Here is a 23489-nt window from a genome sequence, read left to right as displayed (position 1 = left end):
AGTATTTTGAGGGTTCATTCCTTTAAGCATCAAATTATAAAACCACTTTCACTGATTTGGATGAAAATCATACTAAAATATGTAATTATTTTTTGTCTTAAATAGGATGCAGAGTGTAATTAAACCTTTTGATGGCCTAGGGTCATCATTTATGACCCATCGGTTACCGTGATGCCTTGAGGGGTGTGTTGGACTGTGTATAGGACTGTTGGTAGATTCCTTTGCATTTTGAAGTTACTTAAATAAATATTTTTCTGCTTTCCTATTGGTTGGTTGTCACTGTGATTAGTGCCCCCTTCACTTTCCCTTTTCTAATTTTTCTACAAGTGTAGGAATCATATTCACATTTGTAATTCTGCATAAAGGGAAAATAAGTATGTTCTTATTTAGTGTGTGAGATGTTATCTTGAGGAAAATTAGCATCAATATTTTGACATTGGAGTATCTATTTTAATTGTTCAGAGGCCTTTTCTTAGTGACTTCTCTTGCTCTATTCTGGTTAGGCAATTTGCCACATTATCTAGGTAAAGTGTGATGTTTGTATGCTCTCAACTTGACTACACAGCATGTGTTTTGAAGATTGATTGCTTGGGGGCATTTGTAGTTAATTTTTGAAAGGTATTTGTCAGACATTTCCATATGAATGTATACTTTACATTTATTGGTCATGTAATAATTCATTCAAACTCGTTTAAAAGGAGTTTCCCCTTTAATATAAATCTCATTTGCTTGGTTTTGTTATAAGCAGTCTTCATTTTGTATGATTTAAGATGGCAGCTTAAAATAGTTATATGTTATTTTATCTGGTGTGTCGCAGAATAAAAAAATTAATTTCTTTGTTTTGAAATAACTTGAATACCTATTAAGTGATGGTTCCTACCATGTGCACTCTTTAGGTAGCATAGCTAGAGAGTTAAGAGCAGAGCTCTGGACTCGGACAGCTTAAAGCAAATCTTGGCTCTTCCACCTGTTAGCTGTTGTGACTGAGCAAGTTACTTAACCTGTCTCTGCTTCAGTTTCTTACTCTGTAAATGCAGTAAAAATAACCTCATAGGTTGTTGTGGGGATTGGATGAGCTAATGCTTGTAAAGTGTTTGGAACATGGCCAGTGTTGATTGCTGTTATTTTCATTTTCAAATGATTTCCCTAATTCTTGCACCAACTTATAAAAACAATTCTTAATTTTTGAGCTTTTTAGGAGCCATATTGCATTTACAGGATTGGTGGGATAAGATGTTTTGTAGTAATGCAGAAATTCATTTTTTTTCCTCAGAAATTTAATTTTATGTATCCTTATAAAAATTATGTAGGAAGATTTTTTCCAATATTGATTATATTTTGAAAAAGTCTATTATTGATAGTAAGTTTAGTAGTTTCTGGAAAAGTAAATGGGATGAGTACGAGGAGAGACTAGTTTCCTTGAATTTTATGTTAAACTAAAGCACTGTTTTTAGTTTCTTCATTTGTTAAATATACAAGAATGTTTAACATTAAAAATTTGAGGTACTCTCTGTGAAATTATTTGGGTAGAGTTTAGAGATATAGAAAGGCAAAACTTAACTTTTCTTATTCCAGAAATACAGATCTGCATTTTGGAGGAGAAAAGACAGTGAATGACACAAAGTGTTAAAATATGTGAATTTTTATTTTTGAAAAAGTAAGTGGATTTTAAGGATTGAATTTCTGTTAATTTTAGGTAAGGTAATGAACTTCTTAAAGGTTTTTTTTTTTTTTTTTAAGCTCACATATGGCCAATCAACATGTTTAAATTATGAGGCAGTGTTAATGGACAGGAAAGTGCAATTGGATTAGAGATGATCTGTGCACCAATATAATAGAGTGATTTATTTCCTTATTTTACTTTGTTGCACTATTTGGAGAAAATCTTGATTCATGAAGATAAGTAGTGGCAAATGGAAATTGCCTGCTAAGGGCTCACCTTTCAGTCTCAGGATTTACTTCAGTTAAACTAATCCAGAGCATGAACTAGGAATATTAGGAAATTTTTGTTTCAAATTTGGATCACTAACAAAACTAATAATAAGTTGTATTCCTTAATTACTAAGTACTAGTGATCAGGTTTTTCTAAGTGTTTCAAATTTTGCATAGTTACAGTTATATAAAATCCCATTAAGGGTGGAAATTCACACTGATAATATTTTATATTTTCCTATGGAAACTAGCCTGACATATGCCATATACTTCTCTAAATGAGGAGTTTGCAAAGTAAAGTGATGTCACATTAACTTAATAAAATACAACTTTTAAGGCATTTGAGATAAAAACAGAGTTGTTAAACATGAAGTGCTTTTGGTTCATTCCATTTGCTAATGAAAAAATACCTCCAGATTTTTATTTGTATGTAATCCAGACCTGTGATTTTTTTTGCCCTCTCATCTGTGATAGAATATCCTTTTTTATGAAATGTACTTCATTCCGAATCGATGAGTGTGATACATTGCATCAATAAAAGAAAGGACTAAGAACCATATTATCATTTCAATAGATGCAGAAAAAGCATTTGACAAAGTACAACATATATTCATGATAAAAACCCTCCACAAAGTATGTTTAGCATCTATGAAATAAAAGCCATCTATGAAAAAACACAGCTAACATCTTGCATGGGGAAAAACTGAGAGCTCCTCCTCTAAGGTCAGGAACAAGACAAGGAAGGATGTCTACTCTCAACCACTTTTATTTAGCATAGTACTGAAGTCCTAGCCACAGCAATCACACAACAAAAAGAAATAAAAGGCATCCAAATTTGTAATGAAGAAGTAAAACTTTCCCTATTTGCAGGTGACATGATACTTTATATAGAAAACCTGACTCTACCAAAAAACTGCTAGAGCTGATAAATAAATTCAGTGAAGTCACAGGATACAAAATCAATGTACAGAAATCTGTTGCATTTCTATACACCAATAAGGAAGCAGCAGAAAGTGAAATTAAGAAAACAGTCCTATTTACAGTTGTACCAGAAATAATAAGATGCCTAGGAATGAACCTAACCAAAGAGGTGAAAGGCCTGTACTTTGAAAACTATAAAACACTGATGAAAGACACTGAAGACGACACAAAGAAATGGAGAGGCATTCCATGATCATGGATTAGAAGAATAAACATTTAAAAATGTCTGTACTACCTAAAGCAATCTACACATTTAATGCAATCCCTATCCAAATACCAACAGCATTTTTCACAGAACTAGAACAAGCTGTTCTAAAGTTTGTGTGGAACACGAAAGACCCTGAATAGCCAAAGCAGTCTTGAAAAAGAAAAGCAAAGCTGGAGCCATCACAATTCTGGACTTCAAGTTACGTTACAAAGCTGTAGTAATCAAAATAGTATGGTACTGGTACAAAAATAGATACATAGATCAATGGAACAGAATAGAAAATCCAGAAATAAACCTACAATTATAAGGTCAATTAATCTTTGACAAAGCAGAAAAGAATATCCAGTGGGAAAAAGACAGTCTCTTTAACAAATGGTGTTGGGAAAAGTGGGAACAATTTGCAAAAGAATGAAACTGGACCACTTTCGTACACCATACACAGGAATAAATTCAGAAAGGATTAAAACTAAATATGAGTCCTGAAACCATAAAAATCCTAGGAGAGAACATAGGCAGTAACTTCTTTGATATCATAGCAACTTCTTTCTAGATATGTCTCCTGAGACAAGGGAAAATAAAAGCAAAAATGAACTGTTGGGACTACATCAAAATAAAAAGTTTCTGCACAGCAAAAGAAGCAATCAACAAAATTAAAAGGCAAGAATGGAGAAGATATTTGCAAATGATACATCTGATAAAGAGTTAGTATCCAAACTATATAAAGAACTTAGAAAACTCAACACCCAAATACCAAATAATCCAAATAACCAATGGGCAGCATACATGAATAGACATTTTTCTAAAGAAGACATACAGTAGCCAGCAGTGACATGAAAAGGTGCTCAACATCACTTATTATCAGGCAAATGCAAATCAAAACTATAATGAACTATCACCTCACACCTGTCAGAATGGCTAAAATCATCAACACGAGAAACAACAGGTGTTCATGAGGATGTGGAGAAAAAGGAACATTGATGCACTGTTCGGGGGAATCCAGACTTGGTGCAAGCACTCTGGAAAGCAGTATGGAGGTTTCTCAAAAGAGGTTAAAAATAGAACTACCTTATGGTTCAGCATTTGCACTGCTAAGTATTTACCCAAAGAATACAAAAATACTTATTCAGAGGGCTACATGTACCTCTGTGCTTATTGATTGATTTGATTGAGAGAAGAATAGTGGGGGGCAGAGAGAGAGAGAGAGAAAATCCTAAGCAGGGCTCCATACCCAGCACAGATCCTGACACGGGGCTCAGTCTCGTGACCCTGAGATCATGACCTGAGCTGAAATCATGAGTGAGATGCTTAACCGACTGAGCCACCCAGGCATCCCAGGCAGCCCCAGCACCCTTATGTTTATAATTATAATTATTGTAAATAATTACAATATTCAAGTTATGGAAACAGTCCGAGTGTCCACTGACTGATGAATGGATAAAGAAGATGTGGCATATATATACATGTGTGTGCACACACACACGATGGAATATTATTCAACCATAGAAAAGAATGAAATCTTGCCATTTGCAGTGACATGAATGGAGCTAGAGAGCATAATGCTAAGTGTAATAAGTCAGAGAAAGAAAAATACCATATGATTTCACTCATGTGAAGGGAAAGAAGAGACAACGTGAGAAACAGACTTTAGATTATAGAGAACAAACTGAGGGTTACCATAGGGAAGGTGGGTGGCGGATGGGTGAAGTATTTGATAGGGATTAAGGACTGCACTTGTGATGAGCACTGGATGTTGTATGGAAGTGTTGAATCACTATATTGTACACCTGAGACTAATACAACACAGTGTGTTAACTAACTGGAATTAAAAACTTAAAACATGTATTTTAAGTATGATAAATGTTTAATTTTCTGATGTGTATGTAAAAAGGGGTGTCATGGCAAGGGCTTGAAGATAGGCAGAAAAAGATGTAATGACTCGTGATTTGGTTGAGAAGAGGACAAAGCTGCAGTTTTGTTTTCTAGGTAAACTGGTGAAGCAAGGTGTTAAAGATCTGAAAGTGTTCAGTTTGTGTTCAAAAGAGAAAGGGTGAATAAAATCTAATATGATGTGATTGAAATTAGGTAAATTGGGTTGTTATTATTATGGTGGATCTGTGACTTGCTTAGTTGTAGGATTTGATATCCAGCTATTAGGTTGATCTCAAGTAGGATTTTGGTCTTTCTAGGTGGAGGAGAGGCCAAAACACTGGTCTGGGTAATCTGGATAGAGGTCCATATATTCCTGTAGTCAGTCTGTTAACATGAGGGACATGTGTAGTAAAAGGCAGTATATAGACAAATAGCTGGAGTGGGATGCCTTGGTGTGGGAGTGGGATGGTGGTTGGTAGCAGGCACTAGGTAGACGTTCAGACTGACATCCTGTGGGAAAGGGGAGGAAATGGGGTTTGGCAGCAGGCCTTGAAGACCTAGCCATAAGGAAACAAACCAGACAGGGCTCAGATTTTTATGAGATACAAGGTAGGTATTTGTTCCCAGGCACAAAAATGAACTTGGTTATTGGAATTGTTTAGGATGAGCCAAGCAGTAATACTGAAAGATGCTGAGCTCCAAAGCTATAGCTCTTACATATTTTCTGTTTTGAGAGTATACTAGTAGTTTGTGTTCGTACCTGGATCTGGGGATAACTGGGGTGGAATGAGATTCTCTGTCTAAATGCTTGAGAGGGTATTCACTGGTCACAGTCTGGGATTCTTTCTGTTTATTCAGTCCCAGGGATTTGATGTGTCTGCTTTTTCTTTGCTGTTCTTTTTCACCTGAGTTCCTCCTCTTTCAGACCCATTGCAAAGCAGATTACAGTTTCAGCCTACCATTCCGTTTTAGAAATAAGCACACAATCCTTAACAAGTGTTGAGTAGTTGTAACTACCAATATAATATTAAACAGGCAAGTAAGACATAAGCAATTTGAAAGTATCAATAATTATTGGTTTCTTGGTTCACTGAAGTCGAGTTTGGGTATTTGTTAGAAAGACTTGGGTTTTTGTTTTTTGTTTTTGGAAAGTGCATCTGTCCTTTTCACTCCCCCTACCGTACTCCCTTTCCTCCAGTTTTCTTTTAGGTTCATGTTAGATACTTAGACTAGTTCAGAGTCATTTAATACCATTGTTAAGCAGATAAAATTCCCTTCATACTCTTACTAGGGCTTCTCTGACCCAAGACTGTGTTATAATAACTAGTTGATCCTTGAACAACTCCGGGGTTAGGGGTGCTGAACGCCCCCTTCCCCCCAAGTTGAAAATTCCAGTATAACTTTGATTGATTCCCCTAAGACTCGCTAATAGACTACTTTTGGTCAGAAGCCTTACTGATAAAACAGTCAATTAACACATATTTTGTATGTTGCATGTATTATCTATTGTAGTCTTAAAATAAGCTAGAGGAAAAAAAAATGTTATTAAAATTGAATGGGGGCATCTGGCTGGCTTATTTTTAGAGTGTGGGACTCTTGATCTTGGGGTCCTGTGAGTTCAGACCCCATGTTGGGCCTAGAGCTTACTTAAAAAAAAAGTCAGAAGGAAGAGAAAATATATTTGCAGTATCATGCTCTATTTATATAAAAAAAAAATCTGTGTATAAATGGACCTGGGCAGTTCAAACCTGTGTTCGTGGGTCTAATGTACTTTCATTTTTCAGTCAGAGACTCTGGTTTTAGCTCCAAGTGAGGTAGGCATTTTCCTTTTGGGGTCCTAAAAGTTTCCTCCTTTGGACTAAATTTGACATTGTTTCTTTTTTGTTTTATTTTGGCTTTTGTTTGTTTCTGAAGGTCTTGGTACCTGGATGATGTTCTCTCTCAGTGACAGATTTCATTCAACTGAAAATGTATTTACTAGTTGTTTGCATTTAAAAGGACTTTTACTCCAAGAGGAAGCTCTGCTTTTAAAAAATTTATTGTTCTAAATTGATATGTAGCCTAAGATATTGATCCTGTTGACAGATATGGCAGTGTTATATAGACTCTTTCTTTCCTAGAACCTCTATTTATACCATATCAGTCCTTTCCAGTGCCTCTAGGAGACTTGCATTTTATAATCTTTCAAATTCTATATCTGTTATTAAAGTTTCCATCATGATCCTATTCTCTTTCCCAACTAAGTTACAAAACAGAGGTGACTAATATGGGATCCTAAATTCCAGGATCTGTTTTAGTGTCTAGTAGCTCAGGTTCTTTTTGATGGTTTGGTGTTCAGGTAATTGCAAGAGAGTGACTGGGTGGCACCTAATTACTGGGAATTTCTAGTAGAAAAATACTTTATGTTAACAGTAACAAATAGTTACCACCAACATTAAGAGAAAGGTTCTGTTGCAAGGTCTTATGGTCAAGGAAAGGAGCTTTATATGAAAGATTAATCAAGAGGTATTTGCCTTGGGGCGCCTGGGTGGCACAGCGGTTAAGCGCCTGCCTTCGGCTCAGGGCGTGATCCCGGCATTATGGGATCGAGCCCCACATCGGGCTCTTTCGCTATGAGCCTGCTTCTTCCTCTCCCACTCCCCCTGCTTGTGTTCCCTCTCTCGCTGGCTGTCTCTATCTCTGTCAAATAAATAAATAAAATCTTAAAAAAAAAAAAGAGGTATTTGCCTTAATCTGAGGAATGTGATTAATGTCATGCTAGGCACTGGGGGGATTAGGACAAATATGTTTTGATGTCTTAAGTAGTTTATAGCAGTGTTATGGGTTGGGCCTATTACTGGAATCACTGGGATTAAAAAAAAAATTCCTCAACCCCTGGAGATTCTAACATAAATGCTCCTCTCTCTTCCTCCCTCCCAGTGTTGATGAATGTCATGAATGTTTTGGGATGGCTTGTAGTGCTATGATATGGATATGACTTAACATGATAGGAATAAAATAACACATGAATCATTAGAAATCCAAACAAGAGGGAATGTAGCACATTAAGAGGATGTATTCCATTTCAGATATGTTAAAATGTTACAGAAGCATGAGGAAGATCAGGATATAGATTCCTGTGTTAGAAGGCATTTGTTCCTCTCTCATTAGTTTGACCAGTGACATGGCAGTAGTCAAGATATTTATATATATGTATTTTTCCTATTCCTGGCACTGAGTCTTTAGAGTTAGGTACACTTAAGATCCTTTTACCTGAAATATTAAAACCGTCTTAACGTTCTTAGTATCTATCAGTGCCCTAGTACTGAGGCCAGAAATTTACCTAACATCTAGACTGACTTTAGTAACTGTAAGAGTGAAATTTCTAGAGCATTTATTTATCGTGATTATTATAATAAGTGCCAAATTGTTTGTTTTTGGTTTTAAGTATAGAAATTAATATATATGTTTGTTTGTTTTTTAAGATTATATTACTTGATTTTATTTTACACCAGGTGGTGGGCACAGAGCAGTCCTCCTTAAAGTTTACAATTAGCTTCACTCAGAACACTTTTAATAAGGCACATAAAAAGTATTCATCTTACAAGTTGTTCTGCAATCCAGATATACAGTAGCTTGGAAAACAATGTTCAGAAAACAAAAGCCAATGTAGAAAGACAGATTAAAACAACTAGAACTGTACAGGTTTTATATGGCTCTGTTTTTATAGTTTTCTTACCACATTATCAATGTCAGATCTGTTCCTTCAGTTGGCTCCATTGCTCGGAATTTAAATACCTTTCCTTTCAGGTTTCATTTCACCTTCTGGATCCATCCAGTATTCTTTAATATCAATTAGAACTTTCCCTTTAAAGTCCTGAACACTGACGTACCTCATTTTCCCTATCTGAAACATGTTATTGTCTCTTCTGCTGCTCTGCTCAGAGGATGACAGGGCTCTTGAAGTTTCACCAGTCTTGCTTCTTCACAGGTTTTTGTGGAGCAACTTGCTTTTTCCTCTTTAACTTTTTGTCAGCCTCACTGTTAGAATCGCTGCCAGAAAAGTTTGAAGAAACAAGTTCCTTTGATTTAGGCATTGCTGTCTGCTCTTACAGCCGAACTGCCTTCTGATCACTCACTTGCAACACAGAAGTTAATATATTTGTAGAATTGAGACCATCAGTCTTGGCTAAAGAATTTTAGGAAATACTAAAGTTGATCTTTCAAATGTATACTCTCCTACATGCTTCTTATTTATTCTGGAGTAGAAACTTTAAGTTCTTTAGAAATGTGTTCTCCTAATATCAGCTTTGTGTTAGACTTTAGTTTAAATTCCTACTCTGCTGCGTCAGGTTGCACTCTGTTGAGTATTTTGTCTTGCTGTTTTGGGGTGTGTGTGTATAAATAAGACAAAGACTCCATTTTTACTTAACTATTAATCAGACCATTCTTATCTAACACATTTTATAAAGCAGTTAAAAAATTTGCCTTAAATGATGAAAATAAATCTGTTGAGAGTGCAGAATTTCAGAATGAATGTCAAATGAAGATGTAAAGGTGATATTTTAGATCCTAAGATAATTCCTTTCGTACAGATATTTCCTGAATTTCTCGTATTCTTTATATTTAATAAAACCCAGTTGAATTTACAGTTAGAACCTCGTAGTGTAAAGCCTAAATAAAAACTCCTTTGTTATTCTCTTCATTTCATGTGTAATGAATGACCTTATTTGCCCTGAGCTCATTGTTGTCAGAGACTGTATCACTTATTCTACTAAAAAAATTTAACCCCCTTAATAATTAGCAGAAAATTGTAAGCCTGCTATGCATCCACTAAATCTGTGATTCAATAATACTTTAATTTGGAATAATTGGGGAGAGGGATCCAGCCAGTCTAATGAATAATACAAAATTTAAGTATATTGAAATATGTCCACCTAAACCAGGTTAACAAAATGCTGACTACTGGAGCTACTGTTTCAAGGTGGTATGAAGTCTAACTTTATTTTTAGAAATAAACTCTTTAGGGGCCCCTGGCTGGCTCAGTCAGATTGTGTGACTCTTGGTCGCAGGGTTGTGAGTTCAAGCCCCACATTGAGTGTAGAAATTATTTAAAAATAAAATTTTAAAAAAAGAAATAAATTCTTTAATCCTTTCTGTAAGACTCATTGAGTCTCTTAAATTCTTTTAATAGCGTAATTTGGGATTGTAAGTGTCTTGTCAGGTGGGTTGCTGATGGCTTACCCTGTCTGTGTTGCATTGATGTTACATTCTCCTAGTAAATAAAGGGAAAATTACCTATTTCACAAATCAGAGACATTTCTATGTAAGTCCCCAATTTATCGTGTTAAACAAATTTAAGTGTAAAGGCTTAAGTTGCTTAAACATTTGTTTAAAATAACTTAAACAATGTTGATTGAACTGTGAGATTATATCATCTTAAATGGGTGTTGCGAAGCAAGTATACACATGTTCTTTGAAGCATACTAACCTGATAAATTCCATAAATAATTAAAAGTTTACTAATAGCTATGTTAAAAAGTTAAAAGGAACAGGTAAAATTAATTTTAATATTTTGGATGTGTTGGGTTAAAGAAAATAATTATTTCCACATATATTCAGTATAAAAATTAATGAGATAGTTTACATTTTTTTTTGTCTTTGAAATCAGATATGCATGTTACATTTATCTAACATGTCCGTTTGGACTAGCCACAATTCAAGTGCTTAGTAGTCACGTGGCAGTTTTAGAATGTAAACCTTTAGGTTTGTTGTGAATCTAATGAGAATATATACAAAAATATTTCTAAGTTATTCAATTGTAAATTATTATATAAGGAATTGTACTATTTTAGGGTTTGTTAATGATAAACCATTTTTGGTTTTATCTGATTAATTCCGTATTAGATATTTAATTAGTGATGATTTATTACAGTTAAATAAGTTAAATATATTTTCTCTTGGAAAAAAATGCTCAGCTTAGTAGATTGCATGTAGTAGGCCTGAAGTTTATTTCATTCTGTCTTCTAAATAAAATACAGTTTTTGGCACTTGGCCTTCTGGTATATTAGAGAATTTGAAGCCTTTAAACGACATTCGGATTGTTACCTGAAGGTATTATTTGGCCTTAGTAATTGGAGAGCTGTTCTTTCAATTTTTAATGCTTAACTTCTTAGATAAGTAAGATTTAAGAGTGGTATTTCACAAATAAATGCTGTTGGCCAAGAGCACAAGAGAAAAACGCAGAAATAATTGTTGGGCATATAATGTGTTCTCAGAAATGACATCGGAATATATTTCAAGAGCCTGTCAGTTTTAAACATGTAACATTTTGCATGGACCTCTGTGATGGAATTGTTTTGGGCAAAGGATCTATTTCTTTTATTGGATTTTCAGTGAGGTCTGAATTCTGAAAAAAGTTCTCAAGGACTCTTAAATAGCTATTCTGTGAATTCTTTCCCACCTTTTAACATTTCTGGTTCTTTGTAATCAGTCACGTCCCACAGTAGTTGCTTTTTCCCACAATAATAATAATTATAATCCTGTCTTGTCAGTAAATACTTTGGTTTAAATTAGACAGATATTTCTTGAGGTCTTGTGTATCAGTCCTGAGAGAAGCATTCCAAATAAAAAGGTGGACAAGTTCCTTACCCTGGGTTGCTGATGATTAGTGGGGAGATTGCAGTATATTGCAGTATACTGTGATGGATGTTAACATTTGGTGAATATTATTAGGTACTCCTATTTAAGCCATAGTTTTGAGCACTTTACAGGCATTATTTAATTCTCACAACAAATCTATATATTTTTGGGTTCTGTTATTTTTCTTGTTTTACAGATTAGGAAGGAAGCACAGAAGTAAAGTAGTTACTACTGAATCCAGGCAACTGTGTGTATTCCAGTGCTTGTGCTACTCTTAACTACTGTAAATGTGGAACCAATTCTTAACTCTTCCTCTGAGAGGTGTCCTTAGGGTTACAGATAATAGCCATTCTTGATCCTCCTTATCCTGCCCTACTTTTTTTTAATCCATTCTTTCTACATTGTAACTTACTTTGTATTTTCCTTATTTACATGTTTATTGCTTATTTGTCTTACCCTTTTAGAATATAAATGTAGAGTATATATTCCAGGAGTGCACAGCTTCTTCTTTTTTTTTTTTTTTCTTCCTTCCTTCCTTCCTTCCTTCCTTCCTCCCTTCCTCCCTTCCTCCCTTCCTCCCTTCCTCCCTGGTACCTGGAACAAGTGGCTACCTTCTAGTAGCAGCCACTCAAATATATGCTGAATGAGTATTAAGTATCATTATACTTGTGTTGAAAGAAGAATTTAAAATTCTAGGCAATGTAATATCTTTCATTTCAGTGCTACAAATAGCTGTTTAGTACATTTGATATGTTAGGCACTGTGATGGGGCTTGGGAATACAAAGATAAATAAAACAAAGTCCCCTGCTCTCAACCCTGGCCAGATAATGTTTTCTGGTAATTTGAATTTAACACCTCTTTGAGTATAAGGATTTAGGTTATTTTTTAATGCACGTATTTACTTTTGGTGTAACGCTTGGAAACATGGAGAAAATAAAATGATTTCATGATCCTGATTTTCTTATAGGTTCTTGGAGTTATATAACTTAATTACACTTTTAAGGGCTACTTAAAGAGTGAAATTGCCTTTTAAAGCAACTTTCCATTTTTTGGTAACCTTAAAAATTCTTTTTAATTGAAATTTTGCTAATTATTAGCATTTAGGGAATGCTTACAATGCTAGGTATTTTACTCACTATTTAATTTCCACTGGAGCATTCTGGGGTAAAACATCATTGTTTCCATTTTTCAAAATCAGAAATTGAAGTTAAAGCGATTGTTACTCACCCAAGGTCAGAGAGAGGATGTGGAGAAGGCTGGATTAAAGTTTCTGTTGCTGTGATTTTAAAGCATGTCCTCTTAATTCTTTCTTTCTTTTTTTTAAAATTTTGTTTTGTTTTTAAGATTTATTTGAGAGAGAGTGAGTGTGTGTGTTGGGTGGAGGGGGGGACAGAGGGAGAGAGAGGGAGAGAAGCAGACCACCAGGTGAGTGCAGAGCCTGACCTGGGGCTTAATCCAGTGACCCTGAGATCATGTCCTGAGCTGAAATCCAAAGTTGGACATTCAACCGACTGAGACTCCCAGGCATCCCCTCTTAATTATTTCTTAAAACATTGGTGGGGAAAATGTTGAGCTAAACAGAGCAAGTAATATGGATTGAAATGACTGTCCTAATGTGGTTTAAGAATAAAAAAATTTAAATCTTTATCCCCCTAAAATTATGGATTGGTATTACACATTGTACATGTATTTGGGTAATTATTTTCTCTTAAAAGATTTTTAACTAATTCTGTGTGTTACACTTTGGTCTTTTACTTAAGTATCCAGTAGACTATCATAAGGCTTTTTTGGTGAATTTATAAAATTTTATGACAAATACATGGTATTTTATATGGCTTGAAACATGCTTAAAACCAATTTCTATAGTGTTTTCTCTAATAGTGGGAATACAAATCTGAATGAGGACTATTTAGTTGAATTTTCCAACTTGTTTGCTCTTCAGATGGATTTTGTATATTTGTTGTTCTTAGGATTTGTTATTTTGGAAGGAGCCATTAGTCACGTGTGCATGGTAATTTGTTTTCAACTAATTATTAAGTAATTGGTCTTTGTGAGATTAAAATACTTTTGTTTTTAAAATTTATATGATTTTTGTAGAGATTTGTCACAGATCTGATTTGGTAATATAAAAGGAATGTAATACTGTGTAAAAATTTTCTTACACCACATATTTTCTTCTCTTTGAATACTCTTTGAGTAAGTACCCTCATATGCAAATTTTGTGCTCTATTTAAAATACAAAAAGGAGGGGTGGGTTTTGTGTATGATTTTAGAGTGATTTAACCTTTGTTGAAAAAAATGTAAGAAATGCTGATTATCAGTTCTATTTTAATGAACTTGAGGAAATTTTCTTATTAGTATTTTGACATTCTGGATAACTTTAGGGAACCTAGATAATGAAATGTCACTGGTTAATGACAGTAAGCAATGCTCATCAGTTTTGCATTTATGTAAAGATAGTCTTGGAAAGAAGTTGCTGGTAAAGACTTTTGGTTCTGGTAAAAAAAAAAAAAAGGTATTTAATCCTGGGAATAATTTTTATCTTTTTTTAATAGGAAATAAGAGGTGGAACCATTAAAGTGTTTCTATCATATTATTGCTTCTTTGGAATAAAGCTTCTAATTGTTTCTGAATTTACAGTGGAGTATGTTTTTATAGAGACAGAGGGGAGGGGAGGGGCAGAGGGACAGGGAGTCTTAAACAGACTCTGTGCTGGGCGTGGAGTCCTAAGTGGGGCTTGATCCCTTGACCCCAAGATCTTGACCTGAGCCAAAACCAGGAGTTGGGCGCTTAACCAGCTGCACCACCCAGGCACCCCAGTGGAGTATAGTTTTGTTGATTTTTGTATAACTTTTGTATTTTGTCCTTTGCTATAATAAACAAAGGTTAAAGCTCAGTAGTATAATATAACAAGTGGTATAATATAGAGTACATTTAATTTCACAGACCTAATTAGATATTGTGATATCTATCTATATTGTTTTGATTAGAACCGAAGTAAATGTTCCCTAGTGAATGTCCATACAACTCAAACCTGTTTGGAATTTGTGTAAATTGCTTATTTAATTTTTTTTTATGAAGTAACTTTTCATTATGAGAAGAAAACATGTTTATTAGGGCCATATAGTTGGTGAACTTAAAATATTACCATTGATATTTTATGCATAATTTTAAAAAAATTTCTGGATTTTAAGAATTTTAACCTTGGTTTTCAGACTTTCCTTTGTTTTAAAAAAATCACTTCTTTATTAATTGTTTTTTTAAGAAATCACTATTAAAAAATAAAAAAATGTAGACACCTTAAAAAATACTATCAGCAACCCCCCTGTGCGCCCCCCTCCCCCCGGGGGGTCCTGTGAGGCCAAGTTGTTGAGAAAATATGTTACTTTTTTTTTTTTTTTTAAAGTGAGGATTAAATTCTTAGAGTGGCTGTACTTCATTTTAAATACTACATTTTCTTTTGCTTGTTTTTAAACCTTGGTTGTATTATTTTTCTTTTTGGTTCTTAGAAATGCTTTTAATTCTTTGGTTTTCTGTGGATTTTTATTCCTAGTTTCCAATTTGTTTACTTAAAAAAAATTTTTTTTAAAAGATTTTATTTATTTATTTGACAGAGATAGAGACAGCCAGTGAGAGAGGGAACACAAGCAGGTGGAGTGGGAGAGGAAGAAGCAGACTCATAGCGGAGGAGCCTGATGTGGGGTTCGATCCCATAACGCCGGGATCACGCCCTGAGCCGAAGGCAGACGCTTAACAACTGTGCCACCCAGGCGCCCCTACTTTTAAATTTTGACTCTTTTAAGTTTAGAAGCTTCTCACCACAGTTTGATATTTACTTCCATTCCGCCCCCTTGCATTTCTCCTACCCTCTTCCTTTCTTGTGTGTGTGTGTGTGTGTGTGTGTGTGTGTGTGTGTGTGTTTGCATGTGTATGTGTGAGGGAAGAGATTTAAAAAAAATTTTTTTTAAGCTTAATTTTTTAGTAATCTCTCTAGGCAGTGTGGGGCTCACACCTACAGTCCTCGGATCAAGGGTTGCACACCCTTCTGACTGAGCTAGCCAGGTGCCCTGAGAAGAGTTCTTTTTCACTCAACTGGAATTTACAGGATGTGGTTTGAGATGAAAATTGGTATGTAGCATATTTCCCCTTATATGGAATTTTTCATCCTTAGCAGTTTTGGGACAGAAATTAATTTGTTGTGGGGGACTGTCCTGTTCATTGATGGATGCTTAACAGCATCCCTGGCCCCTACCCACTAGATGCCAGTAGCATTCCCTGAGCCATGACAAGCAAAAATGTCTCCAGACTTTGCCAGGTGTCCCCTTTGGGGCAAAAATGTCCTGGTTGAGAACCACTGCCCTAATATAAATTAGGTCTGAATGTGCATATTATAAATATAGTTATCCTGAGAAGAACTGAATTGCTAATTTAGCCCCAAAACATGTGTTTTCTGGGGCAAAGTTTGAAGTTAAGACCTCATGTTAGGAGCTTTTTACTGGGATGAGAGGGATTGAGTTCACACAAGATACACTAATGCTCAAATTTATTGACTGCTACTTAGAATCTGTGGATCATGTGGTTTTTCTTATTTTATCTGTTTATATGATAGATTTTCCAAGATTTATTTATTTATTATTATTTTTTCAAAGTAAGCTTTACACCCAACATGGAGCTTGAACTCGACCCTGAGATCAAGAGTTGTATGCTTTATCCCGAGCCAGCCAGTTGCTCCAGATTTTCCAAGATTAAACCTCTATCCCCTGTTTATTGTGGTGGCTAATTATCTATGCATTTGAATTCCCTTTATTGACATTTTATTTAGAACCTCATGTGTTTGAGACAGTGTATTTGTGGGTGCAATTTTTGGTCTTAATATCACTTAAATTGTTTTTAAATAATGATTATTTTATAGATAGTGAAGCTTTGGAGTCTTATTTTGTGTTTTGTGGTAGTTTCGAAAGAATTAACCTTTAAAACAAATCATCTGTTTTTGGGAACTGTTTTTGAGACTATTTTTAGGCAACTTTCTGATTTTATTCCTGGATTATGGCTGTTGGTTTTATTTTTAATCTCTTGAGTAATACTTTTCTTTTTTTTTTTTAAATAGAAATTTATCCATTTAATTGAGGTTTTTAGGGTTGGAAATTTATAGCCTAACCAAGAACCAGCCCAGTTTCATAGGATGTCACATGCCTCTGAGCCTCTGAGCCTCTGAGTCTGGCCCCAGCTCTGCGGCATCCCATTTTAGAGTGTTGAATTGACAACTCTCTTTGTGTATTCTGTAATCTTTTGTGGCTCCAGATTATTTTTCATTGCTCATTCTGATAGGCTTCTTTGAAGTATTTAATCTTTTGAGATGTTTTAGAAGTGGATTGCTGGGTGAGCTAACCATACAAGTGCTACTGTTGTTTATTGGTTACTTAAAAAATCATAACTTAAGTCTTTGGGGTTAGGATGGCTCTTTGTATACTGGCAAAAACATCCCCCAAAATCTAGGATGAATTTATTTTGAAGTTTACTGACTTTAGGAAGATCTGGTTCACTTAGCTCTAATAAATGGGAAGTTAGTGTTTTTGGTTGTAGTTTATCTGAAAAAAATTAAAAATAGAATGCTACTTGAACTATGTATAAAATAGCTTTTATAACAAACTAATTTTTAAGGAATAAGTAAATTTTACTTAGGCATGAACTGTTGAAATGAAAGTTGGACTTTTGAGTAGAGATTTTGTTAAAGTGGATAAAATATTTGAAAGTCAACTCAGTATAATTCTCCTGCAAGATGGCACAAATAATTTAGAGTGATTCAACATAATTTAAAGAGGAGTTCATAGTATGACTGACATATTTTTTTGCCACACTTCATGACTCACTACTATAATATTTTGAAAAACATTGTGTATGTTTATATATAGAGAGTATATGTGTATACATATTATATATGAGAATATCATTAGAGAAATTTAACAATTCTCATATCCAAATATAGGCGTTATAATTAAGTAGATGGCTCAGATCAGATAGCACTATTAAATTGAGTAAATAGGCAAGAACTTGAAAAACAGTGCATTTGTAAGTCAGGAACATTTCTTGTTCCATATGACGTGTACTGTAGAATTTGTGGTTTCTAAGACAGCGAAGTGCTGTTGGAAGATTGGGATTAATCTTTTTGTATCGAGTTTAGTCTTGGTAACTAAATTATAGGAGAATTCTGTCAGACTAGGGTGGATGGGATTTACGGCTTTTTAATGATTCCTTCAGGGTTGAAACATATCCTAGAGCTCTAACTAGCTCTACTTCTAGGTGAAAGATTTTGATGTATACTGTGGAGCATAACATCAGATACCCTCCTGTATCACCTTGGAATGAACCCTAGCTGGAGCGACATTATAACAAGGAACACTTGCATAATTGGGGTTCTACCACACTAACATTCTGTAAATACAGCACATTATGAATTACCAATGTTAGTATCATCTTTGATTGTAAAGCTGTTCATTTTAGGAAGTTTAGAAAGCTTAGAATAAGGGAGAAAAAAACACCTGTAAATTTCTATAGAGTGAACAGTTACTTTGATGTCTTTCAGGTCTTAAAAAATAAATATATTTTACAGATTTGGTTTGTACTTTACATTTAGTTTGGTCTCTTGCCTTAATCATTTAAAATTTTATTGTATATGTTTTTGTAAACTATATCATTTTTTTTTGATGGTTTCCTTTGCTGTGGCAAAAGCTTTTTATTTTGGTGTAGTCCACATAGTTTATTTTTGTTTCTATTTTCCTTACCTGAGGAGACACATTCATAAATACGTTGTCAAGGCCAATGTCAGAGACTACTGCCTTTCTTTCTTTCTTTTTTTTTTTTTTTTTAAAGGAATTATATGGTTTCAGGTCTCACATTTAGGTGTTTAATGCATTTTGAGTTATTTTTCTACTTGGTGTAAGAAAGTGGTCCAGTTTTATTCTTTTGCATGTAGCAGTCCAGTTTTCCCAACACCATTTATTGAAGAGACTGTCTTTTCCACATTGTACATTCTTCCTTTGTTGTAGATTAATTCATCATGTAAATGTGGTTTATTTCTAGGTTCTCAATCCTGTTTCATTGATCTGAGTATCTGTTTGTGTGTACAACACTGTTTTGATTATTATCACTTCATAGTGTATCTCGAAATCTGGAATTGTCATACCTCCAGCTTTGCTTTTTGTCAAGATTGTTTTGGCTATTTAGTGTCTTTTGTGGTTTCATAGAAATGCTGGGATTATTTGTTCTAGTTCTGTGAAAAATACTTTTGGTATGTTGGTAGAGATTGCATTGAATTTGTAGGTTGCTTTGAGTAGTATGGACATTTTAACAATATTAATTATTTTACTCTGCGAGCATGGTATAACTTTCCATTTGTGTTGTCTTCATTTTTTTTCTTCAGTGTCTTATAATTATCACAGTATGGGTTTTTTACCTCCTTGGTTAAGTTTATTTCTAGCTGTTTTATTCTTTTTGGTGCAATTACAAATGGGATTGTTTTCTTAATTTCTCTTTCTGCTGTTCTGTTATTAGTGTATAGAAATATAACCAATTTCTGGGTATTTTGTATTCTGCAACTTTTTACTGAGTTCATTTATTCTTAAGTTTTCTGGTGGAGTCTTTAGGCTTTTCTAAATACAGGGTCATGTCATTTGAAAATAGTGACAATTTTATTTCTTTCTTACCAATTTGGGTACCTTTTGTTACTTTTTCTCGTCTGATTGCTATATCTTCTAGATTGGCCAATTTGTTGGGATATAATTTTCCATGGTAGTATCTTAATAATCCTTTATTTTTCTGTGGTCTTAGTTGTTACTTCTTTCATTTCTGATTTTATTTATTCAAGTTCTCTCTTTTTTTCTTGGTGAGTCTGGCTAAAGGTTTATCAATTTCATTCATCTTTCAAAAAGCAGCTCTTGGTTTTATTGATCTTTTCTATTTTAAAAAAAATCTCTATATCCTTTATTTCTGCTCTGATTTTTATTATTTTCTTTCTCCTTTTAACTTTGAGCTTTGTATTTTTTCTAGTTCCTTTAGATACAAGGTTAGATTGTTTATTTGAGATTTTTCTTATTTCTTAAGGTTGATCTATAAACTTCCTTCTTGGAATTCTAAGTTGGTAGTTTTTTTCCCCAATACTTTGAATAGTTTACTCCCCTCTCTTGAGTGTTTCTGAAGAGGGGTCTGCTGTATTCTTACCCTTGTTCTTCTATATGTAAGGTGTTTTTTTCCTTAAGGCTTCTTGCAAGAATTTCTGTGTTTGGTTTTCTGCAATTTGAATAGGGTATGCTTAGGTGTAGACTTTTCTCACATTTATCCTGCTTTGTGTTCTCTGAGCTTCCCAGGTGTGTGGTTTGGTGTGCGATATTAATTTTGGAAAATTCTCCATTATCTTCCTTTTCTAGCATTCCAGTTACTCATATGTTATATCTGTTGGAATTGTTGCACAGTTCTTGGATGTTCTGTTTTGTTTCCTTTCTTTTTTTAATTTTTTTTTCTCTTTACATTTCAATTTGGGAAGTTTCTATTGACCTGTTTTCAAGTTTACTGATTCTGTCTTTGGTGGTGTTTAGTCTGGTGATGAGCCCACTCATGGTATCCTTTATCTTATTTGTTATATTTTCCCAGCTTTTATTTATATTTTGTGCTTTAAAAAGCTTGGCGATTTAAGTTTTTGCTTAGATTTTAGAATAAAAATAATATCTGTAATGAAGGAACTTTTAGAATGGGTAATTCCCCTCATCATATTTCTAGGAGAAATGGGAAGTGTAAGAATTATACCTCAGTTTTGTTTTAGGAAGTACTCTTTTTCATAGGTCTAACATAAGGTCTGTAACAATATGAAGAGCATTATGAAAAGGAAAAATATACCTACAGGTGCAAAAAAGTTAAAAAATTCAGATCATAATTCTTACCACTCTCATAATTATCTCACTCATAAATTGAAAGTGACACAGTAAATCAGTGATGAGACAAAGGTTACAGTGTACTATGACCACGGTATAGCACAGAACTATGTTTAGTCTATATATTTTTTTCATTTACATTTACTAGAAATAAATTGGCCTTTTAATTATACTGATGCGGTTTGTTCCAGAATTTTTACATGTTTCAAAACAGTGTACAAAATTGTGCCTATCCAGTAGTGGTGTAGGGTTTTTCTTTCTTTCTTTCTTTCTTTCTTTCTTCCTTTTTTTTTTTTTAAAGTTTTTTATTTGTCACTTCTATTGCTGAGAATACCGTGCATGTTGTAAGCACCATTCTTCTTTTCTTAAGCTTTCTTTAGTTTTTGCTGCTCTAATTTTTTCCTATATAATTCTTTGTGTTCCAATTTCTTTTTTCTTTCTTTCTTTTTTTTTTTAAAGATTTTATTTATTTATTTGACAGAGACAGAGACAGCCAGGGAGAGAGGGAACACAAGCGGGGGTGGGGGGTGGGAGAGGAAGAGCAGGCTCTTAGCGGAGGAGCCTGACGTGGGGCTCGATCCCAGAATACCGGGATCACGTCCTGAGCCGAAGGCAGACGCTTAACAAGGGCGCCACCCAGGCACCCCTGTGTTCCAATTTCTGCTTTTACTCATTTTGTCTCTCATCTTTGTGTGAGCTGGTAAGGTTGTTGGAAAGCTTGCTGTTTTTATGTCCATTAGGGTTTTTAGCATGTTATATGTCAGTGCTACAGTGGTCTAATTCCAGTATTCATGGAGATTTTTTAAAAACTGCCTAATGTAATTGTCAGGATTTTATTAATATTCTCCTCAAACTAAGAATATATTCATTATTCCAGAAGTGTGCAGTACCTTCTCTCCAACCTAAGATTGAGAACTGGATACACACCTGGATATCTGCTTAAAAAGGGGCCTTCAATTCTTTGGAATTGTGTTGGTTCAGTGACATCTGTGATTTCTCATTTTCTTCTGAAAGCATCACCTCTTTCTGACTGCATGTTTTTGGCCAAAAGTTTAGCAGTCCTGTGATCACTGTTCATGTTAGTGTTGTGTTTTTCTCCAGAAACTATATAAGCCAGTAGGCTAGCTGAGCATGAGACAAAGCTAATCCTTTTGCAGTATGCATAAGAGTAAAAGCCTTCATTAGATATTATTTATGTTCTGCTCTCAGTGGTATGGCATAAAGCCATTGATAAAACTTACCAATATTTTAAGGAGTTCACCAACCCCATGGAAATGTTATTTCATATATAAACCCGAGGAAAGTGTTGTTAATTTGTTTTCTGATGACTGCTCTTAATCCAAGAAATTTTCTATAAATTCAGTGCGGAGCAGTCTTTAGGTATTCCTGTTCTTTGAGATACCTTCACTGTTGAAAAGGTCAGGAACTGTTTTACAAATTTCTGGTCCATATATCACTTTGCAATGCTCTCCAAACCAGAACTCTCCAAAAATCTTAACTCTTTACACCAATTGTATGTGAAGCCAAGAGGCCTCAAGTTCATCCTTTTCTGGATCAAAATCTAGATTATCACTTGGAGGAAGAGTATGGAAGATGCCAGCACTGATCATTTTTACTTTATCATAATACACTGATTTGACAAATTATCCTATAATTACTTGAAACATACTCAGTTCATTCAGTGTTATTCTTTTAATTTTGTTGGTCTTTGAGTCTGAAACTGAGTCCATGAAATTAAATAGTATGCAACACTGATGCAACTTCTGACAGAAAAGCTCTTGTTTATTTGAAGTGTCATCTTTGAGCAGGGACAAGGGTCGCCCCTTTGCCTGTTGCCCCTGCTGTGGAACTGTCAGGAGCCCTGGGAGCATTTCTGCCTATGTGCTGTCCATACTGATTTCTGGGTAAAGCTGACCGCTTTCTCTGAGGCCCAGATGGTGGTGCTGGCAGCTTCCATTAGTGGTGATTACCAGGACACCTTCACAGCCTTGGTGCTTAGGAGGGCTGCTTGCACAGAATGGGCAATGGCAGAGGGCGGAGGTGAGGATAGGTGCAGAGAGCTTTTACCCCTTTACCTAGTGCCTTCCCCCTTGTCCTGACACAGTTCCCCCCTCCTGAGCACCGGGGACCTTCTTGCTGCCTGTCAACTCCTCAGGGCCATATTTCAGTGCTGGTCCCTACCCCACATGGAGCTCCAGGAGCTGGGGGAGGAGAGGGTTGAAAAGTTGTTGATTCTGGGCAGAAAGGTCTGGTGGAAGGGAGCCCGAAGTTTAGAAAACTGAAGCAAAGTGTCGGGGCTGTGGTTTCTGAGCATGCCACTTGTCCCTTCAGTTTAGGTCACCAGCCAGCTGGCCAGCATCTCAGTGGCTGCTGCCCGTGCATCCTACCTTGCCTGGAACCTCCTTCTGAGGTGCTGCCACTGCGGATCCCCTCTGAGACACCACCTTTGCTGTGGCACCCACTTTTCCCTTTCAGCACTGACCCCTCATTTCCTGGGGCAGTGACCTGCCACCCTGGCATCCTTTATTTCCGTTAGTATTTTTGATTTCTTTCATTTCCTTTTGATTTTAGAGTTTCCGTCTGCTTACCTTACCCATCCGTTCTTGCTTGCTGTCTTTTTCTCCCCATTATTCCCCCACTTAACATATTAATCATAGTTATTTTAAATTTCCTGTCTGATTCCAAAATATGTATTATATTTGAGTCTGTCTCTGATGCTTGCTTTGTCTTTGTGTTTTTTCTTGCCTTTTAAAAGCATGATGTGTAATTTTTTGTTGAAAGTTGGACATTATGTATTCGGAAATAGGAGCTGAGATAAACAGATACTGACTGTGATATTTTATGTTAGTCTGTCCAAGAGTTGTATTGTGTTTAATATTTGCTCTAGGTGTAGGTGCCAGAGGCTTCACTTTTTCAGAGTCCTTTTTTGTCTTCCTGGCTGTCTTTGGGTTTT

At 35.1% G+C, this 23489-nt stretch overlaps 1 protein-coding gene and 2 pseudogenes across 1 annotated transcript in view; 1 reads left to right on the top strand and 2 right to left on the bottom strand.

The window, feature by feature from the left end:
- Positions 1-23489, top strand: part of CD2AP (CD2 associated protein) — a 119997-nt gene that overhangs the window by 1717 nt on the left and 94791 nt on the right. The window lies entirely within an intron of this gene.
- On the bottom strand, positions 8694-9066 carry LOC123795288 (activated RNA polymerase II transcriptional coactivator p15 pseudogene; annotated as a pseudogene).
- On the bottom strand, positions 21203-22493 carry LOC123796951 (serine/threonine-protein phosphatase 2A 56 kDa regulatory subunit alpha isoform pseudogene; annotated as a pseudogene).

This window comes from Ursus americanus, chromosome 29 (assembly GCF_024610735.1).
Source record: "Ursus americanus isolate L20-20 chromosome 29, mUrsAme1.1.p, whole genome shotgun sequence".
Taxonomy (NCBI): domain Eukaryota; kingdom Metazoa; phylum Chordata; class Mammalia; order Carnivora; family Ursidae; genus Ursus; species Ursus americanus.
The sequence above is the reverse complement of the archived record's forward strand: the minus strand, read 5'-3'. Positions and strand labels throughout refer to the sequence as shown.